Genomic DNA, 21,033 nt, shown 5'->3' with positions numbered 1-21,033 from the left:
AATTGTTTCAATCTTCATTAATCCACCCACATGTGTTGCACACTGAAGGAAATACAAATATGTTTGCCGAGTGACTGTCGAATTTTAATAACTTTTTATACAACCGTAGAATCAGCAGAAAAACAGGATATTCGGCCCATAGTACCTAATAAACAGCCCATAGTACAAGACTAAGGAGGTCTTGCTCCAATTGTACAGGGCCCTGGTGAGATCACACCTGGAGTACTGCACACAGTTTTGGTCTCCTTATCTGAGGAAGGATACACTTGCCTTGGAGGTGGTACAACAGAGGTTCACCAGATTGATTCCTGGGATGAGAGGACTGTCTTCTGGTGAGAGATTGTGCAGAATATGCAGATACTCTCTGGAGTTTCGAAGAATGAGAGGTGATCTCATTGAAACGGACAATATTCTGAAGGGGATTGACAGAGCAAATTTTGTGAAGCCCGGCTAGCTCAGTCGGTATAGCATGAAACTCTTAATCTCAGGGTCGTGCGTTCGAGCCCCACGTTGGGCGATTACTTTTCATTAAACTTTTATGTTGCTTTCGCAGGTAAATATCATTAATGAACCCATGATCTTCTTTTGCACAATGATAAAAATGCGAACTGAGGGAGAATTGATAATTTAATCAAATAATGAAAGCAGTGCCTCAGACCGCTCGGCCGTCCTTACTGTTAGATGCTCCAGTTACAAGTTATTACTCTGGAAAGTTTCAGACCGGGCGCTTGTTCAGTGTTGCTGGAAGGCCCAGTGACCGGGATAACCTCTCCCCCGGGGTTTTCCTGAGCCTGTGCCCGGTGTACGGGGAGCTTTGGCCTGGGTCTGAGGTAGCTTGCATCCCAGGGATGGACAATAACCCTCTGAGCTCTGGAACTGGGGAAAAGCGAATAATTAATGAGTTGTTTGTGGTTTCAAATGCAGCTTAGATCTGCTGGTATAAACCGATCGTGTTGTTTCACAGAATGAATGAAATGCTAACAGGGACAGTCAAAACTTCAATAAGTGAACTTTAATAATTCATGAAACTTTAATCCTTGATGAAGTTTTATCCCCGATCTGATTTTACACAATCTGTATTTGAGGAGACTGGTTTTAAATGTTCATTGCTCATTCAACAATGTATCCAAAACAGCTTTTATTTAATTTTATTGCAGACAAGTTTTTGTTTGAGAAATAATGTTTCTGCGCAGGCTTGAACCGGGAACTTTTCACGTGTGAGGGAAATGTGATAACCACGACACGACAGAAACTGCTGCTTAGCTCAGTGCCCAGAGAGAAATGTTCAGGAACAAGCTGAAATGCTCAATCCCTCTCTCTGCAAAAAGTTCCTTTCACAAACATTTCTCTGACCAGAACGGCATCAAACAACAATGTCCTCCTTTCAAAGTCATTAAACTCCCCAATTTCCACGTCTGCAATTTTAAGGACAAGGACTGAAAGCGCTTTGCGATCAGAAAATTGCAGGAAACCTCTTGCGGTTAATGACAGGGCTTTTGATGGTTGATTTCTGTACACATCTTGTGTTATGTATTTAACCCTTGACAACCTGTACACACCACCACCAGAGGGCCTACCTGTCGGAGTCCCAAGGGATCCCAGTGTCCCTTGGGAGCATGGTATATAAGCAGGCCACCCACGAGGTACCTGTACCCTGGAGTCTTATTAAAGGAGCTAAGGTCACACTTACTCATTGTTCACAATACTAAGTTTCATCCTTTATTATGACCGTATCAATTGGTGACGAGAAAATGAACAACCATGCAAAAATGCAAGCAATAGTTGGTATCCTGGAGAAATTCTCAGAAGTGGACGATTGCGAAGCCTTTGTGGAGAGACTCGACCAATACTTCGTGGCCAACGAGCTGGAAGGGGACGAGAACGCTGCCAAATGAAGGGTGACCCTCCTTACCGTCTGTGGGGCAACAACCTATGGCGTCATGAAGAATCTTCTAGCTCTGGTGACACCAACAACTAAATCCTATGAAGAATTGTGTACGCTGGTCTGCGAGCATCTAAATCCTAAAGAAAGCGATCTGATGGCGAGGTATCGGTTCTACACAAGCCAACGGTCGGAGGGCCAGGAAGTGGTGAGCTATGTTGCCGAATTAAGGCGCCTCGCAGGACATTGCGAATTTAAGGGATTCCTAGAACAAATGCTGAGAGACATTTTCGTGCTTGGCATTGGGCATGAGATAATTCTTCGCAAACTGTTAACTCTCAGAATCTGAGCAAAGCCATAAGGATAGGTCAGACAATTTCCACCAGTTCCTTTAAACACAATAACGTAATTTATTTCTCGTGGACTGGATGGAGGACCATGGTCCATGTAAAAAATTGTTATCGTTTTCCATGAACTAAATGTTCATAAAAGTATTGGAGTGGGAAGTCACTGGATAACAGCACAGCTGGCAATGTTTGCGGAATATATTCGTGCAGCCAAAACGCACAATGACAACCTGGAACTGTGCGGCACCGAATCCTCGGGGAAAAAACAGTTAAAGGCATCGTCCCTGGGTGGGCTCAAACCACCAACCGTTCGGTTAACAGCCGAATGCACTAACCCATTGCGCCACAGAGACTAACTTAAATGTAAATTGCAAGACATCCCAAACCAGGGTGTCAGTCAGTTAAAGCTTCAGAATGCTCCGACCGGGATGGAACTTGTCCACTCTCAGTTGTACTTTTCCCAAATAAAGGGTGGGACATTCATTGTGGATGTGTGGAAGCAGTCTGGTCCCGCACACTGCAGACACTTCCATGTCACCACCAACCAGCTCTCCTGCAACCGGTGTGATCTACCTTCCAGCCTTCCAGTGCCTTGTCCGTGACAAAGTATTCTGATTGTCCCGAAGCCGGTCGTAGGTTTTAATTACTTTTCACCTCCTGACTGCAGATATTCCTGTGATTAAACCTGAACAAAAGGATTACAGGGACAGTTGGATTCATCATTTCTTTGCTTGGTGAAATTTCAAAGATTGAAAGTGACGTACATCAACCCCAAACCTCGTCACCTACTCGCTAACCGCTACACGCTGCTCCCGTGAGATGGAAGCCCAGTTGCTGTTTCAAGCTTGAATACAGGTCCAAGCAGAACTCATTCAAAGAAAGTCTAAGTCCCTGAGGCACCTGATTATTTGCACCGAACTCCTTCGCAAAGAGTTGAGGTTCGTGTGGGGTGATTTGGGCACATCTTTCCCCACACTACAACACTTCAAACATAACTCAACGACTGTAAAGTGCTTTGGGGCATCATGAGTTCCTGAAAGGCATTGCAGAAATGTAAGTCCTTCTTTGCAAAAGTTCGATGTAATTTCAAAATTCGCGGCAGAATAATGGGCTCGGCCGGGATCTCTCACAAATTTCAATTAACAAGCCAGAAACAAGAATCATACCCCTTGACCAACAAGCTAACTTTTTGACAAACCTGGAGATAAGGTGTAACTTTTATAAAAGCATTTTTTGTGTGTAGCTATTCTTGGCAGAAGGAGCACATGAGATCGATTCAGTGACTTTGCTTTTTAGACCTGTCTTCTGAAGCGCCGCATGGTCCCACTCCGACAGTCAATGAGCTGTTGGGATGTTAGTGTATCCAGGCTGTGGGTGGCCACCCCGAGCGCAGCAGAGGGGTTTCTGCATTAGTTCTGGGTGGGGACAGTGTTTCCCCTTCTCTCTTCCTCTTGTCTGTATCGTTGAGCTTTGGTTTCTCTATTTATTCCCCTGTCTCAGTTTCTAGTGTTTAAAAGGGAACAAAAGATGAAATGGGTGTCACTGTGGAACAATTTCTCTCGCTCAAAGTTAGATGCACGACCGTCGCGCCATGAGGTCTCGGCAGCTAGCCGTTGATATTCAGGTCCATAAATAAATATATATTTTTATATTTATACAAATTATCGAAGCTGTTCTCTGGTCGAGTGGTTAAGATCTCGAGCTTTAAACCTCTTTCCATTCTCAATCAGTTCATCGCAGAAACATAATTGAGGTGTGTGAGAGGATTAATGATTGCTGTAATCGCCGTTAATAACCCCACTACTATCTGTTACAGAACGAGCTTACACACTCTCCCGCTTCTCCTACCCTTTGCCGGACAGGTGTTCGGGGTTTAATTTTACAAACTGGGTGAGTTCGCTGATCGCGGGGAGACGGTAGGAGCCTCTGTGGCCCCACTGTGAGGATGTGGAAGTGAACACGGTGGCTGGGTGATCCGTGACATTTCTGTCAAGGCAGCAGAGGAGAAGGATTGAGAGCTTTGAGTGTGGGACAGAAGTTGTTTAAGGTGAGCCAGCACATTCCCGATCAGCACAGAGGGAGCTCACTGGTCAGCTCTGTTGGGGCTGCTTTGCCAGAGGTTTCCGCAGTGTAGTGGTTGTCACGTTTGCTCTATACGTGTAAGGTCCCTGGTTCGATCCCAAGTGGGAGAATTATGTTTAAACTTGCTGTGGATGAACAATCAGAGCCGAGTTGAGTCTCCGAGCAAATGCTGCCTGACCTGCTGAGATTTCCAGCATTTGCTGTATTTATTGATTAAAGTATCAACTCTCCCTCAGTTAGCATTTCTTTCATTGTGCAAAATAAGGTGATGGGTTAATTAATGATGCTTTCCCGTGAAAGCAACACAAAAGTTTAACAAATAAACATGTGGTGACTGGCAGGTGAGCACTGCCGGTGGGAATGGGCGGGGATTTTAAAGCCCCTTTTATTGCAGAACCTTCATTTTGACGAACATCTCAGACTCACTGTTTAGGTCTCGTGATGCAGCGGTGGTGTGTCTGCCTCTTGATCAGAAAGTTGCATGTTTAAATCATGTTGAGGTCCCTGTTCTTTTGGGTAATTCCAGAATTAATATTTTCTTTGCTGTTTCGCAATAACCAGACCCTTGCTCCAAGGTCTGTCTCACTGTTTCCCCGGTGTCAGGCAGAGATACGCCTGCTGTCCTCATTTACTTCATGTGACAGGACACAAAAGTTCAAAATCAAACTGCAGGTGGCCACACATAATATTGAGCAGTCAGGATGGCCGAGCGGTCTAAGTTGCTGCATTCAGGTTGCAGTCTGCTTTGAAAGCGTGTGTTCCGTAGTGTAGTGGTCATCACATTCGCTTAACACGCAAAAGGTTCCCGTTTCAAAACCAGCTGAAAACATGCTCAATTAAATATGAGAAGCATTGAATAATGTGCATTTCTGGTTCAGTATTAACAAAGCACAATGTCTCCCAGTCCTGCTATATTTGTTGAATACTCTGTACAGTTCGGTACACATTCAAACTCTACAGTTTCCAGCCCTGACGGTGCAGAAAGCCCCTCTCAAAGCTGCACATTCCGGCTGCTTTCAGTTGAGTTGTGAGAGATTATTGACGGATCCTGCAGCTGTGAAAAGGAAAGATGTGTTAGAGGGGTCATCAAACGAGGCCATGTGGGTTGAATGAAAGAACAAAAAAGGGGCGATCACACTACTGGGAGTGCACTATAGACCCCCGGGCAGTTAGAGGGAGATAGAAGAACAAGTATATGGGCAGATTGTTGAGAAGTGCAAAACCTATAGAGCTGTATTGGTGGAGGATTTTAACTACCCGAATATTAACTGGGAAAATGATAGTGTGAATGGTACAGATGGTGGAGAATTCCTGAAATGCATTCAGGAGAACTTCTTTATCCAGTATGTAACAAGCCCATCAAGGGAGGGGCGGTTCTGGACTGGGTCTTGTGATCGAAGAGGGGCAGGTAGAAGGGGTATCAGTGGGAGAGCATTTTGGTGCGAGTGATCATACTCAGTAAGGTTTAGGGTAGTTATGGAACAGGACAAAGGGGACCAGGAATAAAAGTTCTCAATTGGGGTAAAGCCAATTTTACTGAGCTGAGATGGAATTTCGCCAAAGTGGACTGAGAACGGCTACTTGCTTAAAATCAGTGTCAGAGCAGTGGGAGGTATTCAAGGAGGAGATCCTGAGGGTACAGAGCAAGTATGTTCCCTTAAAACAAAGGTGGGACTAACAAATCTAGAGCTCCCGGGATGTCAGGGGACATACAGGGAAAGTTAACGAAAAAAAGGGAAGCTTATGACAGATACCGATAACTCAATACTGCAGAAACTCTCGAGGTGCAGAGGTGCAATTAAAAAATATATCAGGAAAGCAAAGAGAGAGCATGAGAGAATGTTGGCAATTAAATCTGGGAAAACCCAAAGATGTTTTATAAATACATTAAGAGCATGATGATAACTAGAGAAAGAGTGGGGCCTATTAGAGTCCATTAAGGGAATCTGTACGCGGAGGCGGAAGGCTTGGGTAGGATTCTTTATGAAAACTTTGCATCTGTTTTCACAAAAGAGAGGGGCGATGTGGACTTTGCAATAAGGGTGGAGAAGTGTGAAATATTAGATGAAATAAACATAGTGAGAGAGGAAGTATTGGTGGCTTAGCAGCTTTGAAAGTGGATAAATCCCCAGGCCCGGATGAAATGTATCTCAGGCTGATAAGAGCAGCAAAAGAGGAAATAGCAGAGGCTCTGACCACCATTGTCCAATCCTCACTGGCGAGAGATGCGGGGCCAGAGGATTGGAGCACTGCTAATGTTGTACCTTTGTTTAAAAAGGGAGAAAGGGATTGAGTAAATACAGGCTGGCCAGCCGAACCTTTTGCAATTATTTGTAAAAATCCTGAGGGACAGGATAAATCTTCATTTGGAAAGACATGGATTAATCAAGGATAGTCAACATGAATTTGTCAAGGGAAGGTCGTGTCTGACTAAGTTGATTGCATTTTTCGAGGAGGTAACCAGGAGGGTTGATGAGGGCAGTGGTATGATGTAATGTATATGCACTTTAGCAAAGCTTTTGAGAAGGTCACACTTGGCAGACTGGTTACGAATGTAAAAGCTCATGGGATTCAAGGGCAAAGTGGCAAGTTGGGTCCAAAATTTGTTCAGAGGCAGGAATCAAAGCGTAATGGTTGATGGTTGATTTTGTGATCCAGTGGGGTTCCGCAGGGCTCAGTGCTGGGTCCCTTGCTTTTTGTGGTATACATCAATGACTTGGACTTAAATGTTGAGGGTATGAGTAAGAAGTTTGCAGATGACACTAAAATAGGCTGAGTGGTTGATAATGAAGAAGAAAGTGGCGGACTACAGGAAGATATCAATGGATATCTCAAGGCGCTTTGCAGCCAATGAAGTACTTTTTGAAGTGCGGTCACTCTTGTAGTGTGGGAGACACAGCCGCCAATTTGCACACGGCAGGCTCCTATAGGCAGCAGTGTGATGATGACCAGATCATCTGTCTCTGTGATGTTGATTGAGGGATAAATATTGACCAGGACACGAATCCTGGCCACATTGATCCTCCCACCACTTCACACTGTTCTCCGAGGGACCAGCGCGATGATACTAAAACAACAAGCGAAGTTGGTAAGCTATCCATGCAGTCCATCGGAATCCAGCCACACCACCTTATACCACGGGTAACATCTCTCCATGAATTCTGGAATCTGGATCAACAAACCATAATCCCATCTTGCAAGGAATTCCGGGAGGTGCTTCAAGCTTCATTCCATATATGTTAACATTTTTAAGGTATTTAAACAAATACCGACGTTTTTGAGATGGGCGTCTGGGTGACGTCATCAAAACCCTGGTCGTCATTTTGGAGCGTGAGCAAGAACATTGGCAGGGCCCAGGTACAGAAGAGTGGGAAGGTCGGGGTGGATGAGTGGTGAGTGTTTGTGGCGAGATGCGGTGAATGTTTATGGTGGAGGAGCGGTGACAGATCGTGGAGGAGGTGCGACAGATGAGGGGACGGGGCCCAGAAGAGCCAACGGCCCAGGGGCAGCATGGGCCCAGCCCACACTGCGATATGTGTGGGCACTGGGTCCATGCAGCAGAGCTGGTCTCCTGTCGTCTTGGTTAACCCTTTCCACTGGACCAAGACCCAGCTCTGTCAAGCCCGTGTGATTGCTGATGTGCAACAGTCACCTCACGTTAAAAAAATCCACACAAAGGGATCTTCCACCCACTCAATTGGATTCAGGACTGGAACATCGGGTCCTTCATCGAAACTCCTGTGAACTCATGGAAGCAAATCGTCCTCGATCGAGGGACCGCCTATGATGATGATGATCAATGTACTGGTCAGGTGGGCAGAACTGTGGCAAATGGAATTCAATCCAGATAAGTGTGAGGTAATACATTTGGGGAGGTTTAACAAGGCAAGGGAATACACATTAAATGGTACGACAATGAAAAGTGTAGAGGAACAAAGGGACCTTGGAGTACAGGTCCGCAGATCCCTGAAGGTAGCAGGCCAGGTAGTTAATGTGGTTAAGAAGGCATATGGAATACTTGCCTTTATTAGTCAAGGCATGGAATACAAGAGCAAGGAGGTTATGGCCTTTTGGCTAAGATCATGCGTAACTGACCTGACCAGCCACCATGACCTCCGGGTGGTTTCTCCCTGGTCAGGAAGGTATATGCTTGCCTTTTTGGAAACAGGAGGTGGGTGGGGTGGCTTGACCCATCCACCTTCACGGAGGTGTGTGGGGTGGCTTGACCCATCCACCTCCATGGCACGAACCTGGTATTGCAGTACTTCCAGGAACGGTGCAGTGGCTCTAGGCCTTTTGGCTAAGAGCATTGGCGCAGAGTGATCCTTGGCATGTGCAAGGTGACCTCTGGCGTTTGTGATTTGACAAAGAATTGGAACGATTGGCTACGAATTTCAAAAAAAAAAATTTAAAAAAAAAGGAGGTTATGGTTGAACTGTACAAAACACTGGCTACACCACAGCTGGAGTACTGCGTGCAGTTCTAGTCACCACATTACAGGAAAGATGTGATTTCACTGGAAAGGGTGCAGAGGAGATTTACTAGAATGTTGCCTGGTCTGGAGAATTTTGGCTATGAGGATAGTTTGGAGATGCTGAATCTGTTTTCTTTGCAACAGAGGCTCCTGAGCGGAGACCTGATTGAGGTGTATAAAATTGAGGGGCCTGGATAGAATGGATTGGAAGGTCCTGTTTCCCTTGGCAGAGGGGTCAACAACCAAGGGGCGTAGAATTAAAGTAATTGGGGGAAGTTTGGAGGAGATATGAGGGGACATTTCATCATCCAGAGGGTGGTGGGGTCTGGAACTCAATGCCTGAAAGGGTGGTAGAGGGAGGGACCCTCACCACATTTAAAAGATACGTGGATGTGCACTTAAAGTGCCGCAGCCTACAGAGCTCTGGACTGAGAGCTGGAAAGTGGGATTAGGCTGGATAGCTCTTGGTCGGCCGGTGCGGACACGATGGGCTGAAATGGCCTCACTCTGTGCTGAAACTTTCTGATTCTATGATTCTATTTGTATAGATATATATATATATATATAATATATACAATTATCGTAATTTTTCCTTGGTGGTCGAGTGGTTAAGATCTCGAGCACTAACCCTCTTTCTATTCTCAATCAGTTTATCACATGAAAATAATTGAGGTCTGTGAGAGGATGAATAATTGCATACCTCGGGAGCCTATTATCAGCGAGGGCAGGCATCGACGACGAGGTTCAACACTGCCTCCAGTGCGCCAGTGCAGCCTTCGGCCGCCTGAGGAGGAGAGTGTTCGAAGACCAGGCCCTCAAATCTGCCACTAAGCTCATGGTCTACAGGGCTGTAGTGATACCCGTCCTCCTGTATGGCTCAGAGACATGGACCTTATACAGTGGGCACCTCAAGTCACTGGAGAAATACCATCAATGATGTTTCTGCAAAATCCTGCAAATCCCCTCGGAGGACAGACGCACCAACGTTAGCGTCCTCAATCAGGCCAACATCCCCAGCATCGAAGCACTGACCACACTCGACCAGCTCTGTTGGATGGGCCTCATTGTTCGCATGCCTGACACAAGACTCCAAAAGCAAGCGCTCTACTCGGAACTCCTACACCGCAAGCGAGCCCCAGGTGAGCAGTGGAAACGTTTCAAGGACCCTCAAAGCCACTTCATAAAATGCAACATCCCCACCGACACCTGGGAGTCCCTGGATAAAGACCACCCTCAGTGGAGGAAGAGCATCTGGAGGGTGCTGAGCACCTCGAGTCTCATCGTCGAGAGCATGCAGAACACATGCACAGGCAGCGGAAGGAGCGTGTGGCAAACCAGTCCCACCCACCCTTTCCTTCAACCACGGTCTGTCCCACCTGTGACAGAGATTGTAATTCCTGTATTGGACGGTTCAGTCACCTGAGAACTCACTTTTAGAGTGGAAGCAAGTCTTCCTCGATTTCGAGGGACTGCCTATGATGAAGATGAATTGCTGTAATCACCGTTAATAACCCCGTTACTTTCTGTTACACACTGAGTTTACAGACTCTCTGGCTTCTCCAGCCCTTTGCGGGACACTTGTTCCGGTTGTAACTTTACAAACTGGGTGAGTTCGCTGATCGCGGGGAGACGGCAGGAGTCTCTGTGGCCAACTGTGAGGATATGGAAGTGAACATGGTGGGTGGTAATTACGTGACATTTCTGTAAAGGGCAGCGGAGGAGAAGGATTGAGAGCTTTCAGTGAGGGACAGAAGTTGTTTAAGGTGAGCCAACACATTCCTGATCCTCCTCTCTTCTTCTGAGGCAGTCCCCCGGAGTCGAGGATGACTTGCTTCCACATCAGCATCGGTCCCGATCAGCACCGAGGGAGCTCACTGTTCAGCTCCCCTCTGTTGTGCTTATTGTAACACATGTTTCTGGAGTGTGGTGGTTCTCATGTTTACTTTACATGTGAAAATTTCCTGGGCGGGAACATTATGTTTAAACTTGCTGTGGATGAACAATCGGAGGCGAGTTTAGTCTCCTGGCAAAAAAGCTGATGCTGCCTGTGCGGTACCAGAACTGAACACAGTCCACCAAGTGAGGTCTAACCAGGGCTTTGTGTAGCTGCACACAACATCTGTCCCCTTGTGTTCCAGTTATACGAAAAGAAATAGGAGCAGGAGTAAGCCACACCGTCCCTCGAGCCTGCTCCACCATTTAATAAGATCATGGCTGATCTGATCATTGACTCAGCTCCACTTCCCCGCCCGCTTCCAATAACCGCTTATCCCCTTATCATTTAAGAAATGATCGATTTCTGTCTTAAATATATTCAATGTCCCAGCTTCCACAGCTCTCTGAGGCAGCGAATTCCACAGATTTACAACCCTCTGAGGGAAGAAATTTCTCCCCATCTCAGTTTTAAATGGGCGGCCCCTTTTTCTAAGATCTAGTTCTAGTCTCCCCCACCGGTTTTCTCTCTCCCTCCTTTCTTGAATAGCGATGTTACATTTGCGACCTTCCGATCCGCTGGGACTGTTGTAGAATCTCGACATCGTGGTGCAAAGGTTACGGGTCTAACTCCCGATCAGGAGGCTGTGTGTTCAAATCAGTTAATTTAGCTGTTGTTCTTCCGGAATTGATATTGTGTTTGCTGTTTCACAATAACCAGACCCTTGCTCTAAATCCAGTCTCACTGTTTCCCCAGGGGCACATTCATGTTACAATGAACATTCTGAATCAGATGCCTGAAGTACAGTGTGTAAAATGGGATATGGTTTAACAGTTAACATGCAAAGCACAGAACCAATTATTCAATTGTCGACTTTCCCTCAGTTTACATTAACACTGTGCAAAAGAAGCTGATCGGTTAATTAATGAAGTTTGCCCGAGAAAGCGACATAAAATTTAACAATAATGATTCACCCAATGTGGGGCTTAAACCCACAACCCTGAGAATAAGAGCCTCATGCTGTATCTACTGAGCTCGCCAGGATTATGTAAATCACACGTCCCTGTCGGTGATTGCAGCCAGGTGCCTGTTGGTTTCGTCCCATTTCCCGGTGTTTCCCGATCCTGTCTGTCTCTCTGGCTCTGTTCAATCTGTGTGTGGCCACCTCCAGTTTGATTTTGAACGAATACCCGTGTTTGTGTATTCAGTAAAAACAGAAAATGCTGGAAACACTCAGCAGGTCGGGCAGTATCTGTGGAGGTGGGGAAGTGGGAATAATCGATGGGTTTGTTTGCGGCTTTGATCTGCTGCTGGGAAGTGAGGCAGCGCTGCAAGATGCTTTTTTTCGAGGTGTAAGCAGAGGTTTCCGTCGTGTAACGGTTATCACCTTCGCTGCACATGTGAAATATCTTCGGTTTGAGCACGGACAGAAACATTATTTAAGCAAATATTTTTCTGTGGGATACCTTTTAAAAAGTCGCCCCAGGTTCCTTGTATCATGAGCGATGGGCATTTTAACTCACTCTCCTAAAATACAGTGTGTGTAAAATCAGATAGGGGATAAAACTTCTTCAATGATTAAAGTTCCTTAACGCAGTAAAGTTCAGTTGTTGAAGTTTCCATCGATGCATTGCATAAACATAATTGAGGTGTGTGAGAGGATTAATAATGTGCTTTAATCGTTAATGAGCCCATTACTTTATGTTATAGACCCAGGTTACACACTCTCCTGCTTCGGAAAGAGTTCAGATGCGTGTGGGGTGATTGGGGCACATCTTTCCCCACATTACAAGGCTTCATCGGTACTTCATTGACTTTAAATCACTTGGGGATATCCTGAGTTGTTGAAAGGCCACGTAAAAATGCAGTCATTCTTTGCAAAAGTTCTAACCGCAAGTTCAAACTTCGCCGGCAAATGGAGGCTCACCCAGAATTTGTTCTGACACCACGACAAAGTCCTTAAAAGTGGGATTCAGCAGTTCAGCTGCTCGCTTAACATTTCTGTCTGACCTGGTGCTGCAAGTGGAGATGTGTCCACAGTGTAGCGTTTAACACGTTTGCCTCACACGGGAAAGCTCACCGGGTGGAAATATTTTGTTGGAACTTGCTCCTCATGCATGTTCAGGGGAGAGATTGTTCTCCAGTGAAAGGACATAAGATCATAAGAACGTAAGAATTAGGAACAGGAGTCGGCCATTCGGCCCTTTTTAATGTTTTCAAAATGATTCCACGCGGGGACCTTTGGTGTGTTTGTGGAACATGATAACCACGACACTACAGACACACAGTGGTAGATGTTGTCTAAGGAACATAACCAGAGCTCCAACCAACACAGTTGGCCGATACTTCAGGAGCTGGTTTTACGAGAATAGAATGACGGTGCTATATTTAGGAAGGCTGTGAGAGTGGCAGGAATTGATCTCGTGTTTCCCAGACTTTATACACAGGAACATAGGAACAGGAGGAGGCCATTTGGCAGCGAGTGGTTAGGATCCAGAATGCGCTGCCTGAAAGTGTGGCAGAGGCAGAATTAACCTTATCTTTCAAAATCAATTTGGATAAGTATCTGAAGGTACAATATCTCAGGGGTACGGGTAAAGGCCGGAGGAGTGGGACTAGCTGAGAGTCGGCACGGGCTCGACAGGCCGAACGGACTACTTCCGTGCTGTAACCGTTCCATGATTCTATATTATGTTTAAACTTGCTGTGGATGAACAATCGGAGGCGAGCTTAGTCTCCTGGTAAAAACGCTGATGCTGTCTGACCAGCTGAGATTGCCAGCAATTCTGTTTTTATTTTTTATTTATGGATTGAATCGGTACAACTAGAGCTTTCTGATTCAGAAGATTCGGGGGGCACGGAAATTTGGGAGTTTAACGACTTTGAAAGGAACATTTTTGACTTGTGCAGCTTCGGTCAGAGAAATGTTTGTGTAATGATTTTTTCACAGAAAGGGATTCAGAATTACACCTTCTGGCTTAACACTTCTCTCTGGGCAGGCAGTTAAGCAGGGGTTTCCGTAGTGTTGCAGTTATCATGTTAGTCTTTCACACACAAAAGGTCCCTGGTTCAAGCCCGGGCAGAAATATCATTTCAGAATATATTTGCTGTGAAATAAATTGAACATAAATACCCCAGGTTCCTTGTCTTTTGAGCAATGAACATTTTAAACCAATCTGATAAAATACAGAGTGTGTTAAGTCAGATAGGGTGTAAAATGTCATCGATGATTAAAGCTCCTGAAATTATTACAGTTCAGTTTTTGAAATATCGACTGTAAGTCTGCAAAACAATCCGGGTGGGAATATTGGCCCAAAAATTCCGGTTGGAGGCTTCCCACGGGCAATTCCCTTCCGACCGGAGATGTTTTACGAACCTACCTGGTGGTCTAGGAGGCACCGTGGATTCCACTGGGGTGGCCTTCTCTTCCCGCGCTGCGAAGCACGCTCCCGTCCGGAGGGATCCCACGTGTGACTGCTCAGCCAATCAGGTACGTATTCCACAGCTTTCCCATTAATAGCAATGAGACTCGCGTACCTACGAGTTCTCAGGGCTATTCATGGGAACAAAAAACACACACACACTAAGAAATAATAAAAAACAGACATCACATAATTAAAATTAATTGAAATTAAAGTTAATAAACGCATTAGAAAAAAACAAGATTGTTCCAATTTTTTTTAAGCTTTGTAATTCGGGTTAAAAATAAATTTACCTTAGTTGGCAGAGTTTTACACAATACATTGCATTTATTTTATTTTATTGTGGTTATGAGTGTTTTTAAACACTTGCGCCTGTAAAATTACGCTGTGCACTTGATTTTTCAGCTGCAAGGTTTTTGAGGATATTTGCTGGGCAAGATATGCGTAAATCCCGTAATCCGTAGAAACTTTGTACAGGCCCAGGACGTTGGAATTTCCCTAAACTTACTGTGGATGAAGAATCGGAGGCAAGTTTAGTCTCCTGGCAAATGATGCCTGACCTGATGAGATTTCCAGCATTTGCTGTTTTTATTTGCTATTTATTCTCCTGGCAAAAGGGCTCCTTTATTCCTTAATTGCTCTTTATTTAACTTCAATAAATAGATAACTTTCAGTGGGAGAAAACGGATCCACCGGGAACCTTTCGCGTGTGACGCCAACGTGATATCCGCTACACTGCAGCCCATCAAAGAGCGAGAAACCACTGAATATAAAGGATGAGCTCACAAATATCAGGGGCAGTGCAGTCTGGTCAACGTCAAACCCTCCTTTCTTATTCAGCAGAGGCAGGAACGGGAGTCAGACGCCACAAAGTTTAATTCAAGACACAAATACAAGTAACACTTCCAAATCTTTTCACTGTAAAATGCTTTCACTTTATTTCAAATCGTACTGTGTTGAATCTGAAAATGAGCACCGTGGGATTTTATCTTCACCACTGATTTCCTGCATTGTTTCACATTGCAACATTAAGTTGTGAAAATACTGGCAAAACTGAGCCCCTGATTATTTCACGTCGGGGTCACATTGCTTTTGGATAATTCCAGAATTAATATTTTCTTTGCTGTTTAACAATAACGAGACCCTTGCTCCAAGGTCTGTCTCACTGTTTCCCCGGTGTCAGGCAGAGATACGCCTGCTGCCCTCATTTATTTCATGTGACAGGATACAAAAGTTCAAAATCAACCTGCAGATGGCCACATACAGCATTAAATAGTCAGGATGGCCGAGCGGTCTCAGGTGCTGTGTTCAGTTTGCAGTTTTTTCTGGAAGTGTGGGTTCAAATCCCACTTTTTCATTATCGTCATTAAGCAAAACCCATTTGCTTGGCACCACGACCAACTCCTTAAACGTGGAATTCAGCAGTTCACCTGCTCGCTTAACATTTCCGTCTGACCTGGTGCTGAAAGTGGAGATGTTTCCGCAGTGTAGCGGTTAACACGTTCGCCTCACACGCGAAAGCTCACCGGATGGGAATATTGAATATTTTCTGGAGCTTTCTCCTCATACATGCTCAGGGGCGAGATTGTTCTCCTGTGACAGGTCATAAGATCATAAACATGTCAGGATCAGGAGCAGGTAAAAATACATCTCCTCACCCCACATCCCCCGCCCCGGATTTTTCCTTTTACCAATTATCTTATGTCTGTGTCCTCCGGTTACCGACACTCCTGCCCATGGAAACAGTTTCCCCATAATTCTGTAAATCTCTATTAAATCTCCCCTTAACTATGATTACTGGGGTTCAATGTGGGGAAGGGTCAGTTCATCCACTTTGCACCGAGGAATGATCAACCAATGCATGATCTAAAAACATTATGTTGGAGAATATTTTTTCTGTGAAATAGTTGGTCCTGTTAATTTTAACAAAAGTTGCACCGGGTTCCTGGAGTCATAAGTGATACGTCCTGACTGTACAGTATAAATGCACACGAGGCCCATGCTTGAGAGAAGGTCAGTCTGTGACCTGTCCTTTATTCCTTTGCATTCAAGTGATGAAATTGGGTGGAGCTTCCCCTTTTATCCCTGAAGGTCCAGGTTAGTAGTGTCTCCCACAAGTTCACCACCTAGTGGTCATTGTTCTCACAGTGTACAACTTGTCAGTTTAGACATGGGTTACAATGCTGGTTGAATACATGACATCACCTCCCACCCCAAAGTCTTATTGGGATCACAGGTTGAGTCTCTCTGGTGGTTTACGCTCTCTTGTAGAGCGCCTGAGTTGGGGCTCCGGTTGTTGGGCGCTGGCCTGTGTGTCTGCTGTTTGCGGTGCCTCAGGCCTATCCGGACTGCCCACAGTGACTGGGCTCTCCTCCCTTTGGTTCCGGTGTTCAGTCACCTGTGGTGGAGTGAACTCTATATCGTGTTCTTCCTCTGCTTCTTCTATGGGGTTGCTGAACCTCCTTTTTGTTTGATCCACGTGTTTGCGGCAGATTTGTCCATTGGTAAGTTTAACTATCAGAATCCTATTACCCTCTTTGGCAATCACAGTGCCTGCGAGCCATTTAGGCCCTGCAGTGTAATTGTGAACAACAACAGGGTCATTGACACCAATATATCGAAACCTCGCCGCCCTGCGGGTGGAACCCCTGTGAGCGAGTGTGGTCGGGATCTATTGGCCAACAGGAGGCGTGATAAGTGGCTTTGTTGGGAACCCCCTTGGATTCTGAGCATCCCCTGTTTGATTATCTGCACTTTTCGTTCTGCCTGGCCGTTTGAGGCTGGCTTGAACGGTGCCTTTCTGACATGGTTAATTCCATTGCCTGCCATGAAGTACTGGAATTCAGTGCTTGTGAAGCACGGGTCATTGTCGCTGACCAAGATGTCCGGTAGACCGTGGGCGGCGAACATTGCCCGTAGACTTTCTACCGTGGCAGAGGATGTGCTTGAATTTAAAATGTCACACTCGATCCATTTGGAGTGGGCGTCTACTACAACCAAAAACATTTTTCCGATGAAAGGACCTGCGTAGTCATCATGGATGCATGACCAAGGCTTGGCGGGCCATGGCCAGGGGCTAAGGGGGGCTTCCCTGGGCGCATTGCCCAGCTGGGCACACGTGTTGCACCTGCGAACACAAACTTCCAGATCTGCATCTATCCCTCGCCACCAAACATGTGACCTGGCAATTACCTTCATCATGACAATGCCCGGATGCTCATTGTGGAGTTCTCTGATGAACACCTCTCTGCCCATCTGGGGCATGACTACGCGGTTTCCCCAAAGTAGGCAATCAGTCTGAATCGAGAGCTCATCCCTGCGCCTGTGAAATGGTTTCAATTCCTCAGAGCATGCCCTGTACGTGGCTGCCCAGTCCCCATTCAGGACACATTTCTTGACTAGAGACAATAGCGGTTCTCTATTTGTCCAGACTTTAATCTGACCGGCTGTCACGGGTGAGCCTTCGCTTGCGAAAGCTTCAACAGCCATGACGATCTCAGCAGCATGCTCGGTAGCCCCCTCAGTGGTGGCTAGTGGGGCACCGAATCCTTGGGGAAAAACATTAAAAGGCTTCGCTCGGAGATGGGTTTGGATTACCCACCTTTCAGTTACCAGCCGAATGCACTAAACCATTGCGCCACAGATACACACTGCAAGACATGCAAAACCAGGGTGTCAGTCAGTTAAAGCTTCAGATTGCTCCGACCGGGATGGAACTTATCCACTCTCAGTTGTACTTTTCCCAAGTAAAGGGTGGGACAATATTGTGGATGTGTGGAAGCAGTCTGGTCCCGCACACTGCAGACACTTCCATGTCACCACCAACCAGCTCTCCCACAACCGGTGTGATCTACTTTCCAGCCTTCCAGTGCCTTGTCTGTGACGAAGTATGTTTCAAAAGTTTTGGAATAGTTGGTTCCATGGTGTAATGGTGAGCCCTCTTGATTTTAAATCTCGCGATCTGAGTTTAAATCTCGGTGAAACCTAAATTCTTGTTGTCCCAGCTGCTGAAAATTTGGGACAAACAAGTGAAAGACACCTGGTGCTGGTGGGCAGTTTTGTTGCCTTTGTCATTGATGCTTGATCTACAAGTCTAGTTGTCAAATCGTGTGTTCAACCGTCAGTTATCTGCTACAAATCAGCGGAGGACAAATCACTTCGTTGTCTAATGCTGCCTTTGCCTGCACAATGTGTGCTGAGATTATCTGTGCAATATGCATTCCGCAGGATCAATAAAAGCAATGCTTTTTGAAATGCAGGCACTGCATGTTTTGCACTCGACAAAACGTTGCATTTTCTTTTCATTAATTTTACATTAATGCATTGCAATGCCAACGCACTTTTTACGTGGCAAGATCGATAATTAGCAGAGCAGAATGAAGAGATCGCAAAGTTTCTGTTTAAAGAATGGACTCAGTCGAGAATATTTTGTGGATTTTATTTTTATGAGGCTATTTTCCCTGTGCTGGGAACACCCTGCGCAGATATGTGAAAAAGCTGGTTTTGTTAAAACTCCAGAGACCGCATGGCAGTTAGCTGGGACAAAAGAGCTGTCAGTCATCCATTGACAAAAGAGCTGTCGGCCAGGAAGGGGGGCCACTGACAAAGCCACTCTAATTTGTAAAAGCACTTCTCACCTCCATCTCAGAAGGAGACACAGAACAATGAACCCATCAGCCTGGCCAGCCAAGGAGGAGCTGGGTCTTTCCCAACACAAAGGCTCAGAGAGATGCCCAGACTAAGGGCCATCAGCCCAATGCATGGGTGGGATGGCCCATCACTGACTAAGTACCCGTGCTTAGAAACAAAAGGGTTTTAAAGATTGGCGGGAAAGATAGGGGTAGCAAGACTCCCAGAAAGACAGGATCCTTTCAACTTTATTTTTAGCTTGGAGCTTGGTGTGAAGTTTGGAGCTTGCAGCTTGTGTCTAGAGAGAGCCCTCTCTCCCTCTCGCTCTCGCTCCACCGATTGATGTACCAGAGGAAGGGGCCGCAGTACTGCAGAAGAAGCCACCGAGACTGAAGACCAGGCAGTGACTTCCCACAGCTGAGCTGAGCAAGGAAACGGGCTGCGGTGGTGGTGAACATGGTCGCGAGTGTCCCAAGCCAGTAACCAGATATCCCAGGCCAGCTGGGTAAGGGCTCAGGGTTTTCTCAGAAGTGAAGCTTTTCAGGGCTATTCTGGGGAGGGTAATTCATTGGTAGGGGTGGGGTTAGAATCCACCAGGGAATTACTGCGTGTTACTAGGTTCATTTCTGTACTGTATGTATGTTGTTTGTAACCGGGATTTTATTCTCCACAGAGACAGTGATTTCGTTTAGCAGTGCATGTTTTAGACAGTGTATGTTAGACCAAATAAATATGCTACGATTTATCACTGAAGCATCCCTTTCTGTGACTCATTTAATTTACACTCTGAATAATAATTCCCAGATCTAGAACTTTCGTAAGGTGGGGGCGATTCAAACCGTCCGTCTGGCAATTGGGCGAGGATCACAAACACTGACAATATTTACGAAAGGATATACTTGCTTTGGAGGCAGTTCAGAGAAGGTTCACTGGGTTGACTCCGGAGATGAGGGGTTGACATATGAGAAAAGGTTGAGTAGGTTGGGCCTCTACTCATTGGAATTCAGAAGAATGAGAAGTGATCTTATCGAAACGTATAAGGTAATGAGGGAGCTTGATAAGGTGGATGCAGAGAGGATGGTTCCACTGATAGGGGAGACTAGAACTAGGGGGCATAATCTCAGAATAAGGGGCCGCCCATTTAAATCTGTGATGAGGAGGAATTTCTTCTCTCAGAGGGTTGTAAATCTGTCGAACTCACTGCCTCAGAGAGCTGAGAAAGCCACGACATTTAATAAATTTAAGACAGAGATAGCTTCTTAACTGATAAGGGAATAAGGCTTATGGGGAACGGGCAGGGATGTGGACTTGAGTCCATGATCGGATCAGCCATGATCATATTAAATGGTGGAGCAGGCTCGAGGGGCCATATGGCCTACTCCTGCTCCTAGTTCTTAAGTTCTTCTGTTCTGAATAGCGACACACAAAAAAATGCTTTGATCATGGTTACACCTTATCTTCACGTTTGTCAAACAGTTGACTCGTTGGTCTCGGGCTGTGATTTCCCTTCGGGAAATTTACGAGGGGTCCCAGAGGAGACCGGATATTTCTCGCATATTTTGAAATTGCATTGAACTTTTACAAAGAAGGACTTGCATATCTGCAGCGCCTTTCAGGAACTCATGACGCCCCAAAGCGCTTTACAGCCATTGAGTTATGTTTGAAGTGTTGTAGTTTGGGGAAAGATGTGCCCAGATCACCAAACATGAACCTCAACTCTTTGCAAAGGAGTTCGGTGCAAACAATCAGGCGTCTCAGGGACTTGGACTTTCTTTGAATAAGTTCTGCTTGTACCTGCATTCAAGCTTGAAATAGCAACTGGGCTTCCATCTCACGGGAGGTTTGGGGTTGATGTGCGTGGCTCTCAATCTTTGAAATTTCACCAAGCAAAGAAATGGTGAATCCAACTGTCCCTGTCAGCATTTAGTTCCTGTTTAATCACAGGAATATCCGCAGTCAGGAGCTGAAAAGGAATTCAAACCGAATACCGGCTTCGGGACAAGCAGAATACTTTGTCACAGACAAGGCACCGGAAGGCTGGAAGGTAGATCACACCGGTTGTGGGAGAGCTGGTTGGGGGTGACATGGAAGTGTCTGCAGTGTGCGGGACCAGACTGCTTCCACGCATCCACAATGAATGTCCCTCCATTTATTTGGGAAAAGTACAACTGAGAGTGGACAAGTTCCATACCGGTCGGAGCAATCTGAAGCTTTAACTGACTGACACCCTGGTTTTGGATGTCTTGCACCTTCTACTTCCATCA

General features: G+C 45.8%; 2 non-coding genes across 2 annotated transcripts; one reads left to right on the top strand and one right to left on the bottom strand.

Annotated features, from left to right (window-relative positions):
* The first annotated feature begins 444 nt into the window (after window positions 1–444).
* On the top strand, window positions 445–517 carry trnak-cuu (transfer RNA lysine (anticodon CUU)). Its single transcript has one exon. It is a non-coding gene; the product is annotated as a tRNA-Lys (tRNA).
* A 1,991-nt stretch (window positions 518–2,508) lies between these two features.
* trnan-guu (transfer RNA asparagine (anticodon GUU)) lies at window positions 2,509–2,582 on the bottom strand. Its single transcript has one exon. It is a non-coding gene; the product is annotated as a tRNA-Asn (tRNA).
* Window positions 2,583–21,033: the final 18,451 nt, after the last annotated feature.

Source organism: Pristiophorus japonicus, unplaced genomic scaffold, assembly GCF_044704955.1.
Source record: "Pristiophorus japonicus isolate sPriJap1 unplaced genomic scaffold, sPriJap1.hap1 HAP1_SCAFFOLD_296, whole genome shotgun sequence".
In the NCBI taxonomy this organism is placed as follows: Eukaryota; Metazoa; Chordata; class Chondrichthyes; family Pristiophoridae; genus Pristiophorus; species Pristiophorus japonicus.
This window is presented reverse-complemented; position numbering and strand designations above follow the sequence as displayed.